Here is a 9,071-nt window from a genome sequence, read left to right as displayed (position 1 = left end):
GAGCAGTCTACACAAACAGCCACCTGAACTACTGTCCTACAAATACAAACAGCGTGTTATGTAGTTGTGTTGTCATGTTGTGAATGTTGTATTGTAGTAACCAACTGTATTTAATGGTGTTATGTAGTTGTGTTGTCATGTTGTGAATGTTGTATTATAGTAACCAACTGTATTTAATGGTGTTATGTAGTTGTGTTGTCATGTTGTGAATGTTGTATTGTAGTAACCAACTGTATTTAATGGTGTTATGTAGTTGTGTTGTCATGTTGTGAATGTTGTATTGTAGTAACCAACTGTATGTAATGGTGTTATTAAGTTGTGAATGTTGTATTGTAGTAACCAACTGTATTTAATGGTGTTTTGTAGTTGTGTTGTTATGTTGTGAATGTTGTAATTATAGTAGGCCTAACCCCCACCAACAGAGACAGCAACAGACGACACAGAGAAAGTGATGGAGAGAGGCAGAGGATGGGAGTGTACAGTAGACTGGGATTCTAATTACTGCACTGCGCGTGTGTGTGTGTGTGTGTGTGTGTGTGTGTGTGTGTGTGTGTGTGTGTGTGTGTGTGTGTGTGTGTGTGTGTGTGTGTGTGTGTGTGTGTGTGTGTGTGTGTGTGTGTGAGAGAGAGGGTGTTTAAGTACTGTAGGATTCATTAATTAGTCTGGCTCATTGGACAGGTCAGAGTCTCAACACAATTGAAAACTTACCATCAATAAAACACCAAATGATGTAATTTCTTGTGGAAGAATGGTGTCACATCCCTCCAATAGACTTCTAGACAGTTGTAGAATGTTTGCCAAGGCACATTGTAAGAGCTGTAAAGAGAGAGGGACTCGGAGAGAGAACAGGTAGAACCTGATATGTAAATGAGCAGAGCAAACGAAAGCAACTTTCTACGACCAAATGATCATTCAGACTCTGTTTCTATTGAGAGATAAAAGGTAAGACGACGATTGTCATGTGTATTAATATAGTTGATATTGTTGTGTATATTAATATAGTTGATATTGTTATGTGTATTAATATAGTTGATGATATTGTTGTGTGTATTCATATAGTTGATGATATTGTTGTGTATATTAATATAGTTGATGGTATTGTTGTGTGTATTAATATAGTTGATGATATTGTTGTGTGTATTCATATAGTTGATATTGTTATGTGTATTAATATAGTTGATGATATTGTTGTGTGTATTAATATAGTTGATGATATTGTTATGTGTATTAATATAGTTGATGATATTGTTGTGTGTATTCATATAGTTGATGATATTGTTGTGTGTATTAATATAGTTGATGATATTGTTGTGTGTATTAATATAGTTGATGATATTGTTATGTGTATTAATATAGTTGATGATATTGTTGTGTGTATTCATATAGTTGATGATATTGTTGTGTGTATTCATATAGTTGATGGTATTGTTATGTGTATTAATATAGTTGATGATATTGTTGTGTGTATTAATATAGTTGATGGTATTGTTATGTGTATTAATATAGTTGATGATATTGTTGTGTGTATTCATATAGTTAATTATATTTTTGGTGGACAGTGTTATAATAGTCCTACTCTCCTTAAAATGTTTTTGATATAAATTAGATGCGTGGGGTGAATTCGTTCTGTGCCCATCTGTGTGCCCCAGGGTGATCGCTCCTACACTATCTACAATCTAAAAGGGTTCTTTGGCCCCATAGTAGAACCCTTTGTAGAAGCCTTTTTTTGGTACTAGGTAGAACCCTTCTGGGTTCCGTGAAGAACCCTTTCCACAGAGGGTTCTACATGGAAGCCAGAAGGGTTCTACCTGGAACCCAAAAGCGTTCTCCTATGGGGACGGCCGGAGGACCCGTTTGGAACCCTTTATTCTAAGAGTGTACTGTATCATAGGTCTATAGACTTGTCTTCTCAAAACAGGCTTAAAACACAACAAGTAACAAACAAACATGTTCTCTTTATAATCTACAGTTAACTCCTTTCACTCAGGAAGGTATGTTGTGTGAAAGAGAGACTAATAAATATTGTTCGAGAGACTAACAACAACTTACACTTCCTCAAAACAGTTTGTGTGTATTCATTAGTGCCCACCGTAGCAAAACGTTTCGGCAACAGAAACCGTTTAGGTCACATTGTACAGCGTTTAGAGTAAACGGTTTATGTTTTATTTAACATCTTAAAACTGTTGGCTGTGGAGTAAACTAATGAATACAACCCAGGTTGTCGCCTACGACTCGGCATGTTGATACCTGCCTCTTGCTGAAACCTGAACGTAGCCTGAGGGGTATACTATGATACAGGCTTGATATACTGGTTTTCTAAAGTTAGCCAGCTTCAGTTAGCTTCACATTCCAGCTCAGGCCTCACCCATCAGAATATACACAACAGAACAGAAAAAAATCACAATGAAGTTTCAAGGTGAGAATCCTGCCAGGGATTATTGTAAAGTGTGTAGATAAATTAAATGTAATGTTAGTATAGTGAATGACAGTAAAACACTCATAACAGTCTACTACTACTGAGACAGGTTGGTGTAATGTTAGTATAGTGAATGACAGTAAAACACTCCTAACAGTCTACTACTACTGAGACAGGTTGGTGTAATGTTAGTATAGTGAATGACAGTAAAACACTCCTAACAGTCTACTACTACAGAGACAGGTTGGTGTAATGTTAGTATAGTGAATGACAGTAAAACACTCCTAATAGTCTACTACTACTGAGACAGGTTGGTGTAATGTTAGTATAGTGAATGACAGTAAAACACTCCTAACAGTCTACTACTACAGAGACAGGTTGTTGTCAGTTTAATCAGACAAAATGGAGCAGACTGGACGTGGTCAAGTCAAATTCAATATATCAATATTCAGATATTATACTTCTACATTTAACATTTCATATGATAATGTAATTGTATCATAGTTCTACTATAGTGTAGTGATCCTCTACATTTCATATGATAATGTAATTGTATCATAGTTCCACTATAGTGTAGTGACCCTCTACATTTCATATGATAATGTAATTGTATCATAGTTCCACTATAGTGCAGTGATCCTCGCGATATGAGCCACTTCACAATTCCAACCAAGTGACCCAATTGGTGCCAATGGCGCGATGCGTAGGTTGTTGACCTTTTACAGGTGCGACCTGGGTTCACTTCCCTGCCCAGCTGTTTGCTACATTGGTGTCAGAAGTGGTATGGTGTCTGTGAGGTCATCAGAATGGACCGGATGTGTTAGGGGTCTGAGTAGTCGAAGCACGGGACTAATTAGCATATTGATACTGGGTTAACACTATTTATTCTGATACTGGGTTAACACTATTAATACTGATACTGGGTTAACACTATTAATACTGATACTGGGTTAACCCTATTGATACTGATACTGGGTTAACACTATTTATACTGATACTGGGTTAACACTATTGATACTGATACTGGGTTAACACTATTGATTCTGATACTGGGTTAACCCTATTGATACTGATACTGGGTTAACCCTATTGATACTGATACTGGGTTAACACTATTGATACTGATACTGGGTTAACCCTATTGATACTGATACTGGGTTAACCCTATTGATACTGATACTGGGTTAACCCTATTAATACTGACACTGGGTTAACCCTATTGATACTGATACTGGGTTAACACTATTGATACTGATACTGGGTTAACCCTATTAATACTGATACTGGGTTAACCCTATTGATACTGATACTGGGTTAACACTATTGATACTGATACTGGGTTAACCCTATTGATACTGATACTGGGTTAACCCTATTAATACTGATACTGGGTTAACCCTATTGATACTGATACTGGGTTAACCCTATTAATACTGATACTGGGTTAACCCTATTGATACTGATACTGGGTTAACACTATTGATACTGATACTGGGTTAACCCTACTGATACTGATACTGGGTTAACCCTACTGATACTGATACTGGGTTAACACTATTGATACTGATACTGGGTTAACCCTACTGATACTGATACTGGGTTAACCCTATTGATACTGATACTGGGTTAACACTATTAATTCTGATCCTGGGTTATCCCTACTTGGGGCGGCAGGAAGCTGCGCTCCAACGCTCTAGTGGTTAGTTAGAGCGTTGGATTAGTAACCGAAAGGCTGCAAGATCAAATCCCTGAGCTGACAAGGTAAAAATCGGTTGTTTACCCCTGAACAAGGCAGTTAACCCACTGTTCCTAAGCCATCATTGAAAATAAGAATTTGTTCTTAACTGACTTGCCTAGTAAAATAAATAAATAAATACTGGGTTAACCCTATTTGTGCGATGCATAGGGTGTTTTCCTTGTTCACCAGCGACCTGGGTTCACTGCCCTGCACCACTGTTTGCTACAATATTAATATCATAGACTATCTGTTAAACGAAGAGACACCACAATATGAGTGAAAGGATTTTAGGATAATATCAGTGAGTGTTGATTTAGAGTTGTCTTCTGGGTTCATCCTTGTAGCCGCCTTTATCAACAGGGTGAAATGTAACAAATGACATCAGAGTTGGGAGATAACCAGGTCCCTGTTTAAATCACCATGACGACCATTTCATTATTTCTCCAGAGCAGCAAGGGAATCTAGAGACTCAACCTTTGTAGAATCACAATCACCTTTATTCACAATGTACATTTGCACGTACATATGTAGGATCTTAATTTGAGCCAGTTTACTACAGCAGGAAAATATTCCTGCAGCAACAGAAAATGTGAATTATTATGTGAATTATAATTAATGGACATTTTTGTAGGGTTTACTACATTTTTCGTAAGGAAAACTCAAGTCTGAAATATCTAAGTGGAAATTACAAACTTCAGAAGCCTTTTTAAACCTCAAATACACTACAAGTTTTACATTTCCTGCATTGCTTGAAAGTTCTTCTGCAGTGGGGGGTGATCAAATTAAGATCCTACATCTGTACACATAATTGTACATGGGGATATGTATGGGGTATATAACATCCAATCACAGAGGTTTACATCAGCTGACAGTTGCAATGTTATTGCTAATAACTCAAACTGCCCTTTTCAGATAAAGACATAAACTCTGTACAGATGTAGGATCTTAATTTGATCACCCTGTTGCAGAAAAACTAAACTTGTAGTGTATTTGAGTGTAATTAAACTTTAGAAAAGGTTTCTGAAGATGATAAATTCCACTTTTCCATTTTAAAACTGTTCATTAATTATAATCCACACAATAATTCAAATGTCCTGTTTCTGCAGGATTATTTTTCTGGTGTAGCAAACTGGCTCAAATTAAGATCCAACATCTGCAGCAATATACCCCTCTCTAATGTATATGACTATATCAGGATTCACTTTTGTCCATTTGACATCTTGTATTTACTGTTGTTTAGGCTGGTTGAATGAGTTGGCTGTGAAAGCTACTTCATCTGCAAGAAAACAGGCGGCTGCACCAGTGACTGTCAGAAGTTTTGTGATTTCCTCATATGAACGTGAAAGTAAGTGTGTAGTCTACGCAGTTACAAAAATGGCTGTTGAAACTGTGGCACATATTTCTCGGTAACATTGAATAAATGTGTTGGTATGTAGGAAAGACGGTCAGACTCTCGTACTGTTGGTCTAGACTACCTACAAACTATTATAAGGCTATGATCACTTATCATGCCGACAAACCTGATGGTCTCTGTGAACTGATCTGAACAGGTTTAGGCTGGTCATCTATGATATGTAGGTTATATACAGTACATTCTCTGTCCTGCTACTGGTAGGACTATAACATTATGTTGATCTGAATAGGTTTAGACTGGTCATCTATGATATGCAGGTTATATACAGTACATTCTCTGTCCTGCTACTGGTAGGACTATAACATTATGTTGATCTGAACAGGTTTAGGCTGGTCATCTATGATATGTAGGTTATATACAGTACATTCTCTGTCCTGCTACTGGTAGGACTATAACATTATGTTGATCTGAACAGGTTTAGGCTGGTCATCTATGATATGTAGGTTATATACAGTACATTCTCTGTCCTGCTACTGGTAGGACTATAACATTATGTTGATCTGAACAGGTTTAGACTGGTCATCTATGATATGTAGGCTATAGCCGAGGTATAGACCTTGATCTGCATGTCACTAACAAACTGCTATTATACATTATAACCTAGTCTACTTTACATAATATAACATCTCTCACTTGATGCAAAAAAAACTTCTGAATGGATCAACAATTTCCTCCTCGGATCAATCATGTCCGTTTTAGCCCTTCTGTCTACATTCTCAGATACGTTTAGAAAAGAACAGATTGAAAGACAATAAATAGTCAACTGTTAGTGAATACAAATACGTGTGAGACATGGCCTTGTGTTGCTGCACTGTCTATAACTACCTTAACAAACAGTGACTTATTATTATTATTATTATTATTATTATTATTATTGTTGCTGTTCTGTCTATAACTACCTTAACAAACAGTGACTTATTATTATTATTATTATTATTATTATTATTGTTATTGTTGTTGTTCTGTCTAGAACTACCTTAACAAACAGTAAATTATTATTATTATTATTATTATTATTATTATTGTTGTTATTGTTCTGTCTAGAACTACCTTAACAAACAGTGACTTATTATTATTATTATTATTATTATTATTATTATTATTATTGTTGCTGTTCTGTCTATAACTACCTTAACAAACAGTGACTTATTATTATTATTGACAGTTACCATGGAGATGAAATGTCACAACTACATGTTCATGTGATGCATTAAATCACCTGACTGTTTCTATGTGTCTGTTAGTAAATGTTTTATTTCTCTAAGAAATAATGAATACATGAGAACAATTGACAGTCAAGAACTGGTTGTCACTGTGTTAACCACAACCAACATGCTGGATCTCTGTTTAGTTGTCACTGTGTTAACCACAACCAACATGCTGGATCTCTGTTTACAGGGGTCAGTGCTCTAAAATGAGTCTCTCTGGGGAGAGAAAGGAGGGGGGCCCTGCCTCTAAAATGAGTCTCTCTGGGGAGAGGAAGGAGGGGGGCCCTGCCTCTAAAATGAGTCTCTCTGGGGACAGAGAGGAGGGGGGCCCTGCCTCTAAAATGCATCTCTCTGTGGAGAGAGAGGAGAGGGGCCCTGCCTCCAAAATGCATCTCTCTGGGGGACATGACACCAAAGCTAAGAGGTGAGATAACAATTTTATGAATAATTCATTAAGTTTATTTCCTAAATAAATATCTATCTTAATAAGGTGAATGCACTTACTGTAAATCTCTCTGGATAAGAGCATCTGCTAAATCAGGCGTTCTCAATCCGGGGTCTGCAGAGGTACTGCAGGGGTTCTGCAGGAAGCACGGGGAGTGGTGGTGTATCCAGGGAGAAAACTAAACTAACATTCTGAAATGTCATTGTGGTCTTATGTTCCCATCTATTGGAATTATTTAGCAACTGCAGTAGTACTGAAAAAATGTGTTATTCCTTACTAAAGTAGTAATTACTGAGAATTGAAAAATATACCATGTTCTTGTTAATTTTATCACTTACAACCATAAAAAAACAATTTATAGCATAACAAACAATTAAACTTACATAAACCAAAAACACTATATATGTAGTTATTCAGTTAATTGCCAAATTGAGCCGGTCGGTCACATTTGAGAGTGAGGGAGATATACAGCATTTTGCAACAACAAAACATGATTTTTCGCTCTCTGAAATGAAACCATCAAGTGATAGATTTTAAACAAATCCTTGTCTGTGAGAGATGTAATAATTAATACATCATTTCTTTAAACAATAAAAGCTCATTTCTGTAAAGTGATATGTAGCGTTTTGGAACTCTTCTTATGTTTCCCCATCTGAGATCAGAGTAGATGAGAGATGTAATGTTTGTCTCTGTTGTGTTGAAGCCCAATCAAGCAGGAGAGACCAGCCTCCCCTGTTCCCAGCTGTGTGTCCATGAAGAGTGACTGGTCTATGGACTATCCTATAGAGTTTAGAGAGGGAGACTTTTCTACTGAACAAAGGTAAGAAGAACTCATGGGTCATGGTCAGTGAGTTAAACAACACTGTCTCTAGTCATTTCTCCTCTCTGATTTTCACATTATTATTTGTTGTTTTCATAATCCATAGGCTAATCCTTTAGTCCATTTTCATAGTCCTAAAACAATATTAAACAAACACAAAGTTCCCTCCCTGTGTGTGTGTGTGTGTGTGTGTGTGTGTGTGTGTGGTGTGTGTGTGTGTGTGTGTGTGTGTGTGTGTGTGTGTGTGTGTGTGTGTGTGTGTGTGTGTGTGTTTACTCCCTGGATGAGGAGATGTAATCTCATGTTTTGTCCACAGAAACCAACAGGAGAGATCAGAGTCAGAGATTCTCAGTGGTCAGTCTTCCCAGAGTCATCAAACAGACCTGGACTCTATATTCAGTGTATGTGGTCCTGTTATGTACATTTGTTTTTGTTTTCCTCAAGTAAAGTTTCTTTCAATTATTCATTAATGTGTTAATGAGAAAGCATTTATTCTCTTGCTTAACCTCTCTGGGCCAGTGGGACGCTTGCGTCCCACCTACTCAACAGCCAGTGGAATCCCGTGGCGCGTTATTCAAATACCTTAGAAATGCTATTACTTCAATTTCTCAAACATATGACTATTTTACACCATTTTAAAGACAAGACTCTCATTAATCTAACCACACTGTCCGATTTCAAAAAGGCTTTACAACGAAAGCAAAACATTAGATTATGTCAGCAGAGTACCCAGCCAGAAATAATCAGACACCCATTTTTCAAGCTAGCATATAATGTCACATAAACCCAAACCACAGCTAAATGCAGCACTAAGCTTTGATGATCTTCATCAGATGACAATCTTAGGACATTATGTTATACAATACATGCATGTTTTGTTCAATCAAGTTCATATTTATATCAAAAACCAGCTTTTTACATTAGCATGTGACTAGCATGTGACTAGCATTCCCACCGAACACTTCCGGTGAATTTACTAAATTACTCACGATAAACGTTCACAAAAAACCTAACAATCATTTTAAGAATT

At 36.8% G+C, this 9,071-nt stretch overlaps 1 long non-coding RNA gene across 1 annotated transcript; it reads left to right on the top strand.

The window, feature by feature from the left end:
* Nucleotides 1–4,133: 4,133 nt before the first annotated feature.
* Nucleotides 4,134–8,035, top strand: LOC145875732 (uncharacterized). Its single transcript, XR_014391318.1, has 3 exons — nt 4,134–5,499; nt 6,967–7,200; nt 7,925–8,035. It is a non-coding gene; the product is annotated as an uncharacterized LOC145875732 (long non-coding RNA).
* The last annotated feature ends 1,036 nt before the right edge of the window (nt 8,036–9,071 follow it).

The sequence above is a fragment of the Salmo salar genome, unplaced genomic scaffold (genome assembly GCF_965601325.2).
Source record: "Salmo salar unplaced genomic scaffold, fSalSal1 ptg000332l, whole genome shotgun sequence".
In the NCBI taxonomy this organism is placed as follows: domain Eukaryota; kingdom Metazoa; phylum Chordata; class Actinopteri; order Salmoniformes; family Salmonidae; genus Salmo; species Salmo salar.
Note: the sequence above shows the minus strand (reverse complement) of the source record. Positions and strands in the feature narration are given on the sequence as shown.